General features: G+C 32.9%; 1 non-coding gene across 1 annotated transcript; it reads right to left on the bottom strand.

Annotated features, from left to right (window-relative positions):
- Positions 1–6,491: 6,491 nt before the first annotated feature.
- On the bottom strand, positions 6,492–6,565 carry trnag-gcc (transfer RNA glycine (anticodon GCC)). The gene has a single exon. It is a non-coding gene; the product is annotated as a tRNA-Gly (tRNA).
- Between the last annotated feature and the right edge of the window lie 2,193 nt (positions 6,566–8,758).

Raw genomic sequence — 8,758 nt, 5'->3', positions numbered from 1 at the left:
AGCAAAATACAGTGCATAAATCCATCATAAAAGTGGTTTATAATGCCAATGAATGGGTACTGAGATTTTGAAGCAAGATAAAGTGCATAAATCCATCATATAAGTGCTTTATAATGGCAGTGAATGGGCGCTAAGATTTTGAAGCAAAATTAATCCATCATAAAAGCGCTTTATTATGGCAGTGCATGGGTGCTGAGAATTTTAAGCAAAATAAAGTGCATAAATCCATCATTAAAGTGGTTTATAATAAAATTGAATGGGTGCTGAGATTTTTAAGCAAAATACAGTGCATAAATCCATCATAAAAGTGCTTTATAACGGCAGTGAATGGGTGCTGAGACTTTGAAGCAAGATAAGCAAAATAAATCCATCATAAAAGCGCTTTATAATAAAAGTGAATGGGTGCTGAGATTTTGAAGCAAAATAAACCCATTATAAAAGTGCTTTATAATGTCAGTTATGGGGTGCTGTTATTTTGAAGCAAAATACAGTGCATAAATCCATAATAAAAGTGCTTTATAACGGCAGTGAATGGGTGCTGAGACTTTGAAGCAAGATACAGTGCATAAATCCATCATAAAAGTGCTTTCAGTGAATGGGTGTTGAGATTTTAAAGCAAAATAGAGTGCATAAATCCATCATAAAAGTGCTTTCAGTGAATGGGTGTTGAGATTTTAAAGCAAAATAGAGTGCATAAATCCATCATAAAAGTGCTTTCAGTGAATGGGTGTTGAGATTTTAAAGCAAAATAGAGTGCATAAATCCATCATAAAAGTGCTTTCAGTGAATGGGTGTTGAGATTTTAAAGCAAAATAGAGTGCATAAATCCATCATAAAAGTGCTTTCAGTGAATGGGTGTTGAGATTTTAAAGCAAAATAGAGTGCATAAATCCATCATAAAAGTGCTTTCAGTGAATGGGTGTTGAGATTTTAAAGCAAAATAGAGTGCATAAATCCATCATAAAAGTGCTTTCAGTGAATGGGTGTTGAGATTTTAAAGCAAAATAGAGTGCATAAATCCATCATAAAAGTGCTTTCAGTGAATGGGTGTTGAGATTTTAAAGCAAAATAGAGTGCATAAATCCATCATAAAAGTGCTTTCAGTGAATGGGTGTTGAGATTTTAAAGCAAAATAGAGTGCATAAATCCATCATAAAAGTGCTTTCAGTGAATGGGTGTTGAGATTTTAAAGCAAAATAGAGTGCATAAATCCATCATAAAAGTGCTTTCAGTGAATGGGTGTTGAGATTTTAAAGCAAAATAGAGTGCATAAATCCATCATAAAAGTGCTTTCAGTGAATGGGTGTTGAGATTTTAAAGCAAAATAGAGTGCATAAATCCATCATAAAAGTGCTTTCAGTGAATGGGTGTTGAGATTTTAAAGCAAAATAGAGTGCATAAATCCATCATAAAAGTGCTTTCAGTGAATGGGTGTTGAGATTTTAAAGCAAAATAGAGTGCATAAATCCATCATAAAAGTGCTTTCAGTGAATGGGTGTTGAGATTTTAAAGCAAAATAGAGTGCATAAATCCATCATAAAAGTGCTTTCAGTGAATGGGTGTTGAGATTTTAAAGCAAAATAGAGTGCATAAATCCATCATAAAAGTGCTTTCAGTGAATGGGTGTTGAGATTTTAAAGCAAAATAGAGTGCATAAATCCATCATAAAAGTGCTTTCAGTGAATGGGTGTTGAGATTTTAAAGCAAAATAGAGTGCATAAATCCATCATAAAAGTGCTTTCAGTGAATGGGTGTTGAGATTTTAAAGCAAAATAGAGTGCATAAATCCATCATAAAAGTGCTTTCAGTGAATGGGTGTTGAGATTTTAAAGCAAAATAGAGTGCATAAATCCATCATAAAAGTGCTTTCAGTGAATGGGTGTTGAGATTTTAAAGCAAAATAGAGTGCATAAATCCATCATAAAAGTGCTTTCAGTGAATGGGTGTTGAGATTTTAAAGCAAAATAGAGTGCATAAATCCATCATAAAAGTGCTTTCAGTGAATGGGTGTTGAGATTTTAAAGCAAAATAGAGTGCATAAATCCATCATAAAAGTGCTTTCAGTGAATGGGTGTTGAGATTTTAAAGCAAAATAGAGTGCATAAATCCATCATAAAAGTGCTTTCAGTGAATGGGTGTTGAGATTTTAAAGCAAAATAGAGTGCATAAATCCATCATAAAAGTGCTTTCAGTGAATGGGTGTTGAGATTTTAAAGCAAAATAGAGTGCATAAATCCATCATAAAAGTGCTTTCAGTGAATGGGTGTTGAGATTTTAAAGCAAAATAGAGTGCATAAATCCATCATAAAAGTGCTTTCAGTGAATGGGTGTTGAGATTTTAAAGCAAAATAGAGTGCATAAATCCATCATAAAAGTGCTTTCAGTGAATGGGTGTTGAGATTTTAAAGCAAAATAGAGTGCATAAATCCATCATAAAAGTGCTTTCAGTGAATGGGTGTTGAGATTTTAAAGCAAAATAGAGTGCATAAATCCATCATAAAAGTGCTTTCAGTGAATGGGTGTTGAGATTTTAAAGCAAAATAGAGTGCATAAATCCATCATAAAAGTGCTTTCAGTGAATGGGTGTTGAGATTTTAAAGCAAAATAGAGTGCATAAATCCATCATAAAAGTGCTTTCAGTGAATGGGTGTTGAGATTTTAAAGCAAAATAGAGTGCATAAATCCATCATAAAAGTGCTTTCAGTGAATGGGTGTTGAGATTTTAAAGCAAAATAGAGTGCATAAATCCATCATAAAAGTGCTTTCAGTGAATGGGTGTTGAGATTTTAAAGCAAAATAGAGTGCATAAATCCATCATAAAAGTGCTTTCAGTGAATGGGTGTTGAGATTTTAAAGCAAAATAGAGTGCATAAATCCATCATAAAAGTGCTTTCAGTGAATGGGTGTTGAGATTTTAAAGCAAAATAGAGTGCATAAATCCATCATAAAAGTGCTTTCAGTGAATGGGTGTTGAGATTTTAAAGCAAAATAGAGTGCATAAATCCATCATAAAAGTGCTTTCAGTGAATGGGTGTTGAGATTTTAAAGCAAAATAGAGTGCATAAATCCATCATAAAAGTGCTTTCAGTGAATGGGTGTTGAGATTTTAAAGCAAAATAGAGTGCATAAATCCATCATAAAAGTGCTTTCAGTGAATGGGTGTTGAGATTTTAAAGCAAAATAGAGTGCATAAATCCATCATAAAAGTGCTTTCAGTGAATGGGTGTTGAGATTTTAAAGCAAAATAGAGTGCATAAATCCATCATAAAAGTGCTTTCAGTGAATGGGTGTTGAGATTTTAAAGCAAAATAGAGTGCATAAATCCATCATAAAAGTGCTTTCAGTGAATGGGTGTTGAGATTTTAAAGCAAAATAGAGTGCATAAATCCATCATAAAAGTGCTTTCAGTGAATGGGTGTTGAGATTTTAAAGCAAAATAGAGTGCATAAATCCATCATAAAAGTGCTTTCAGTGAATGGGTGTTGAGATTTTAAAGCAAAATAGAGTGCATAAATCCATCATAAAAGTGCTTTCAGTGAATGGGTGTTGAGATTTTAAAGCAAAATAGAGTGCATAAATCCATCATAAAAGTGCTTTATGATAGCAGTGAATGGGTGCTGAGATTTTGAAGCAAGATACAGTGTATAATTCCATCATAAAAGCGCTTTATAATGGCAGTGAATGGGTGCTTTGATTTTGAAGCAAGATACATAAATAAAAGTGCTTTATAATGGCAGTGAATGGGTGCTGAGATTTTGAAGCAAAATAAATCTATCATAAAAGCGCTTTATAATAAAAGTGAATGGTTACTGAGATTTTGAAGCAAAATACCGTGCATAAATCCATCATAAACATGCTTTATAATGGCAGTTAATGGGTGCTGAGATTTTGAAGCAAAATAAATCCATCATAAAAGTGCTTTATAATGGCAGTGAATGGGTGCTGAGATTTTGAAGCAAAATAAATCCATCATAAAAGCGATTTATAATAAAAGTGAATGGGTGCTGAGATTTTGAAGCAAGATACAGTACATAAGTCCATCATAAAAGTGCTTTATAATGGCAGTGAATGGGTGCTGAGATTTTGAAGCAAGATAGAGTGCATAATTCCATCATAAAAGCGCTTTAAAATGGCAGTGAATGGGTGCTGAGATTTTGAAGCAAAATACAGTGCATAAATCCATCATAAAAGTGCTTTATAATGGCAGTGAATGGGTGCTGAGATTTTGAAGCAAAATACAATGCATAAATCCATCATAAAAGTTCTTTCAGTGAATGGGTGCTGAGATTTTGAAGCAATATACAGTGCATAAATCCATCATAAAAGTTCTTTATAATGGCAGTGAATGGGTGCTGAGATTTTGAAGCAAAATAAATCCATCATAAAAGTGCTTTATACTGTCAGTGAATGGGTGCAGACATTTTGAAGCAAAATACAGTGCATAAATCCATCATAAAAGTGCTTTATAATGGCAGTGAATGGGTGCTGAAATTTTGAAGCAAAATAAATCCATCCTAAAAGTGCTTTATAATGGCAGTGAGTGGGTGCTGAGATTTTGAAGCAAAATAAAGTGCATAAATCCATAATAAAAGCGCTTTATAATGGCAGTGAATGGGTGCTGAGATTTTGAAGCAAAATACAGTGCATAAATCCATCATAAAAGTGCTTTATAATGGCAGTGAATGGGTGCTGAGATTTAAGTGCTTTATAATGGCAGTAAATGCGATGCATTTGGGTAAGATAAATATCCATATTTTAAACTTTATAAACTGTAATCTGTAGCTTCCTCTAACTGTCGTACGTGCAATCTTTGCGTGTTAAGAGGTTAGACGTTCAAAATGAGGATTTGTAAAGGAAAACGTCGGAGGATTTAGATATAAGCCACGAGGAGACTGGTTTTCCTTTGCTGTAAACAAAACTAGCATATTCTCACCAGAGCTTACGCTACGCCTACGTCACTCTCTCGTGAATGTGCGTACGACAGTCAGCGGAAGCTAGAGATTACATTTTATAAAGTTTTAAATATGGATATTTTTCTTACACGAATGCATCGATTCACTTCAAAAGGACTTTATTCACCCCCCGGAACCGTGTGGAGCACTTTATATGATGGATAGATGCACTTCTTTGGGCTTCAAAATCTCAACACCCATTCACTGCCATTATAAAGCTTGGAAGAGCCAGGACTTTTTTTAATATAACTCCGATTGGATTTGTCTGAAAGAAGAAAGTAATTTACACCTAGTATGGCTTGAGGGTGAGTAAATCATGGGCTCATTTTCATTTTTGAGTGAACTGTCCCTTTAAGTAGAGAGGTTTAGATGACGGGGTTTGAGTGCACAATATTCAGTATCTAACATGATGAAAAATATTTTGCTATTACTATATCAACAGTACTGCCTAAAATTAGACTAATAAACTATATTCCTTGTCGTATTTGCTAAAAAAAAAAAAAATTTTAAGTAGTTTTATTTATCATATGTTCTCATTTTTTTTTTTAATGTATGTATGTGTTTTTGTAAAGTCATAATTTTGTTCTAATATAATACTGTTTTGATCTGTTTGCTATTGGTTACTATTTAGTGTTTTTAATGTTTTTAGTATATTTTAAACTATTTACTATTTCATATTAAAACCAGATAGGGTGCTCCTGAAATAAATAAATGCATACATAATATATGGAACCCATAACAATTAAAAAAAAAAATAAAAACTATAAAAATATATTGTTCCCATTTTTTAAATCATAAATAATAAGAATCATAATCATAAACCACACAGAAGAAGTCACTACAAAGAGCTGAATGTGATGCGATCAGAAAGCTCTTAAATATGTCCCATATCTGCTGCTTTACATTTGTGTGTTCAGGGCAAACATAAAACTCAAATTAAGCATTTCTGTGATGTATATGCAGGCCGAATGTACTTATATCATATTACAGAAGCCAAACTGACAGAAATAGGATTTTAATAATGCACTTTTATGTGGTTTATGTTCATATATTGTAGCTATGCACGCACACTGCATTTGTATTATGTAATATATAGATATGTAATAATGCATACTTATTATAGTTAGTACATTATATTTAACCATAACGTTTTACACTGCAAAAAAATGATTTTCTAATTTAGTATTTTTGTCTTGGTTTCCAGTACAAATATATGAAGATGCATTTAATTGGGAAGCTAAAATGACTAAAAAATATTGAGTCTTGTTTTGTTGTTTCATCAAAATGAAGTGAGTTTATGATTAAAATGAAATGAAGGGAAAACACGATTATTTTCCCAACCACTTTGGCAGGCATTTGTTCTTGTTTTAAGCATGAACTCACTTGATTTTGATAGATTTCTCAGAAAGCTAGACTTTATGTAATAAAGTATCTTGATTTAAGCGTTTGTATAGTGTATGGAGAGTATGGAAGTCAATGGGGAGCAGAAACTATATCGGAATTTACATTTTTCACACTTAAAAAGTGAAAAAGTGTATCTGCATTGGCCGGGAATCGAACCCGGGCCTCCCGCGCGGTGGCAGGCGAGAATTCTACCACTGAACCACCAATGCTGCTGATGTAACAATGCCGCCACCTACTGGATTAAAGTGACACACTTTAGCTAAACGGCCCTAAACCGTTTCCCATTCATTCTCAATGGTAGTGCTAAACCACTACGGATGCAATATTATTTTGGCCACTAGCGCCCTCATGGCGCTCTTCCGTGTTTCGGCAGCCCTGGAAGTTTGAATTTACAACAGCTGTAATTTACATTTCTGTGTACTGTTTGTCATTAACACTCTTCTGTTGATTACAAGCTAAATTATAAATGTGCGTAACCATTATTTTCATTTTTGTAATTAGTTTACATGCACTCCACAGTTCAAAGATGTTTTCTGACCATGGTTTTACTATAGTAACCATAGTTTAGCCATGCTATTTTAGTAGTAGAGTAATTGTTGTTATTGTATTGGCCATTATATTTACAGTACAGCCATGAAATTGTAAATGAATATCAATCTGCCAAGAACAGCAGGATTACTACAGTTTTACTATAGTAACATCATGGTTGTTATATATATATATATATATATGTGTGTGTGTGTGTGTGTGTGTGTGTGTGTATCTGTAATAGAATTATTGCTTTTTGTAATATTGCTATGTTGTTGTTCTTGTAGAGAGCAGTGTTTCTTCACTGCTTGTGCCCTTGCTGTCTTCTTTACATCATACACAAAAGGTTTCTGCAGGTTTTAAAGTCTTAAAATGACTTGATTTGCCCTTACGCAAATGCCTTAAGAACGTTTTAAATCAGAGCACAAGGTCTTAAATTCATAAAACGATGGCATTAAATGTTGGATGCATAGCAAAAAGTGAAGGAATCTCTTGTTTTCCAACACAAATATCAAACATCTTTCAATCAAGATATGTTTATTTATGATGCAAATGTAAAATGAAGTCTTGAAAAATGTCATAAAATTAAATGAGTTTATACTTAAAACAATAACAAATATTTGTCAGCGAGTTATCAAAACTTCCCTATTATTAATTTGTTTGTTAATTAAATGAAGGTGACTTTTTTGCCAAATGACAGATATTAGTTCTTGGTTTAATCACAAAATCACTTCAAACAAGACTTCATGTCCTCATTTGTACGTCGCTTTGGATAAAAGCGTCTGCTAAATGACTAAATAAATGAATAAAATAAATACAAATATTTCATGTCATTTTGTGTCTCCAGTAAATGTATCTTTATTTAAGAATCTTTATGCATTTTCACTGGAAAACAAGACCAAAATACGGAGGAAGAACATCACTTTTTTGCAGCATGATCTGAACGCACAGTAAAATATACTGTATTTCCATATCCTAGTGTCTGGGAGCAGAGTGTTTTAGTGCGTTTTTGTAACATGAATTAAAAAAATTATGAATATCTGTTGGACGTTGTATTTTCAAACTCATTGTGTTTCTCTCCAGACATTTACATTTGCAGAACATATTTGTGTTTTTCCTCATTTGTTCCTCAAATTTGATTTACTTGCACTGTAAAAAATGACTGTGAATTTAACTGTAAAAGACTGTAAAAATGCTACAGTAAAAACCTGTTAAATGGTTAACGGTAAATTCCCCTACTATATACGGTGAAAAACTGTATTGGACATTACATGTATTGGACATTAATTTTACGGTTGTATTCCGTTTTTGGAAGTGAAAAAGACCGTATAATTTACAGTGGATAACCGTAAATTGACATTCCCAGAATTCCCTGCGTTACATTTCAAATTTGATGTTTTTTTGTTGAAATAACTATGTTTCTTCTTAGTTTTTTCTTATCAGTTTTGTATATTAGGGTTGTGTGTTACACCTAATGTTGTTAAATGAATGTTTATTGCATTATTTCAGTTTCATGTGTGTTACCGTGATGGTGTTTAGTGTTTGTGTGAATGACACTGTGCACCTTCTATATATGTTATTATTTAAAAGCTGCTTGTGATAGGCTTTGGTTCATCATCTTTCTCATCACCTCCTGCATTTGGTGGTTGCCAGTGTATTACAAAGGTACAAAACAGATTTCAGTACTTCAATAGGATGGTATATTAACATTATATCTGTTAATGAAATGACGGTATTTAACTGTAAATTTAAGTTAAACCCGTAAAACCTAAAACGTTGCTACCGTATTTTTTACGGTAGAATTCCGGCAACCACAGCTGCCGGTTTTTTACCGTAAACTTTACGGATTTTTTTTTACAGTGTGGTCTTAACTT

Source organism: Sinocyclocheilus anshuiensis, unplaced genomic scaffold (genome assembly GCF_001515605.1).
Source record: "Sinocyclocheilus anshuiensis isolate Anshui unplaced genomic scaffold, SAMN03320099.WGS_v1.1 scaffold1040, whole genome shotgun sequence".
In the NCBI taxonomy this organism is placed as follows: domain Eukaryota; kingdom Metazoa; phylum Chordata; class Actinopteri; order Cypriniformes; family Cyprinidae; genus Sinocyclocheilus; species Sinocyclocheilus anshuiensis.
Note: the sequence above shows the minus strand (reverse complement) of the source record. Positions and strands in the feature narration are given on the sequence as shown.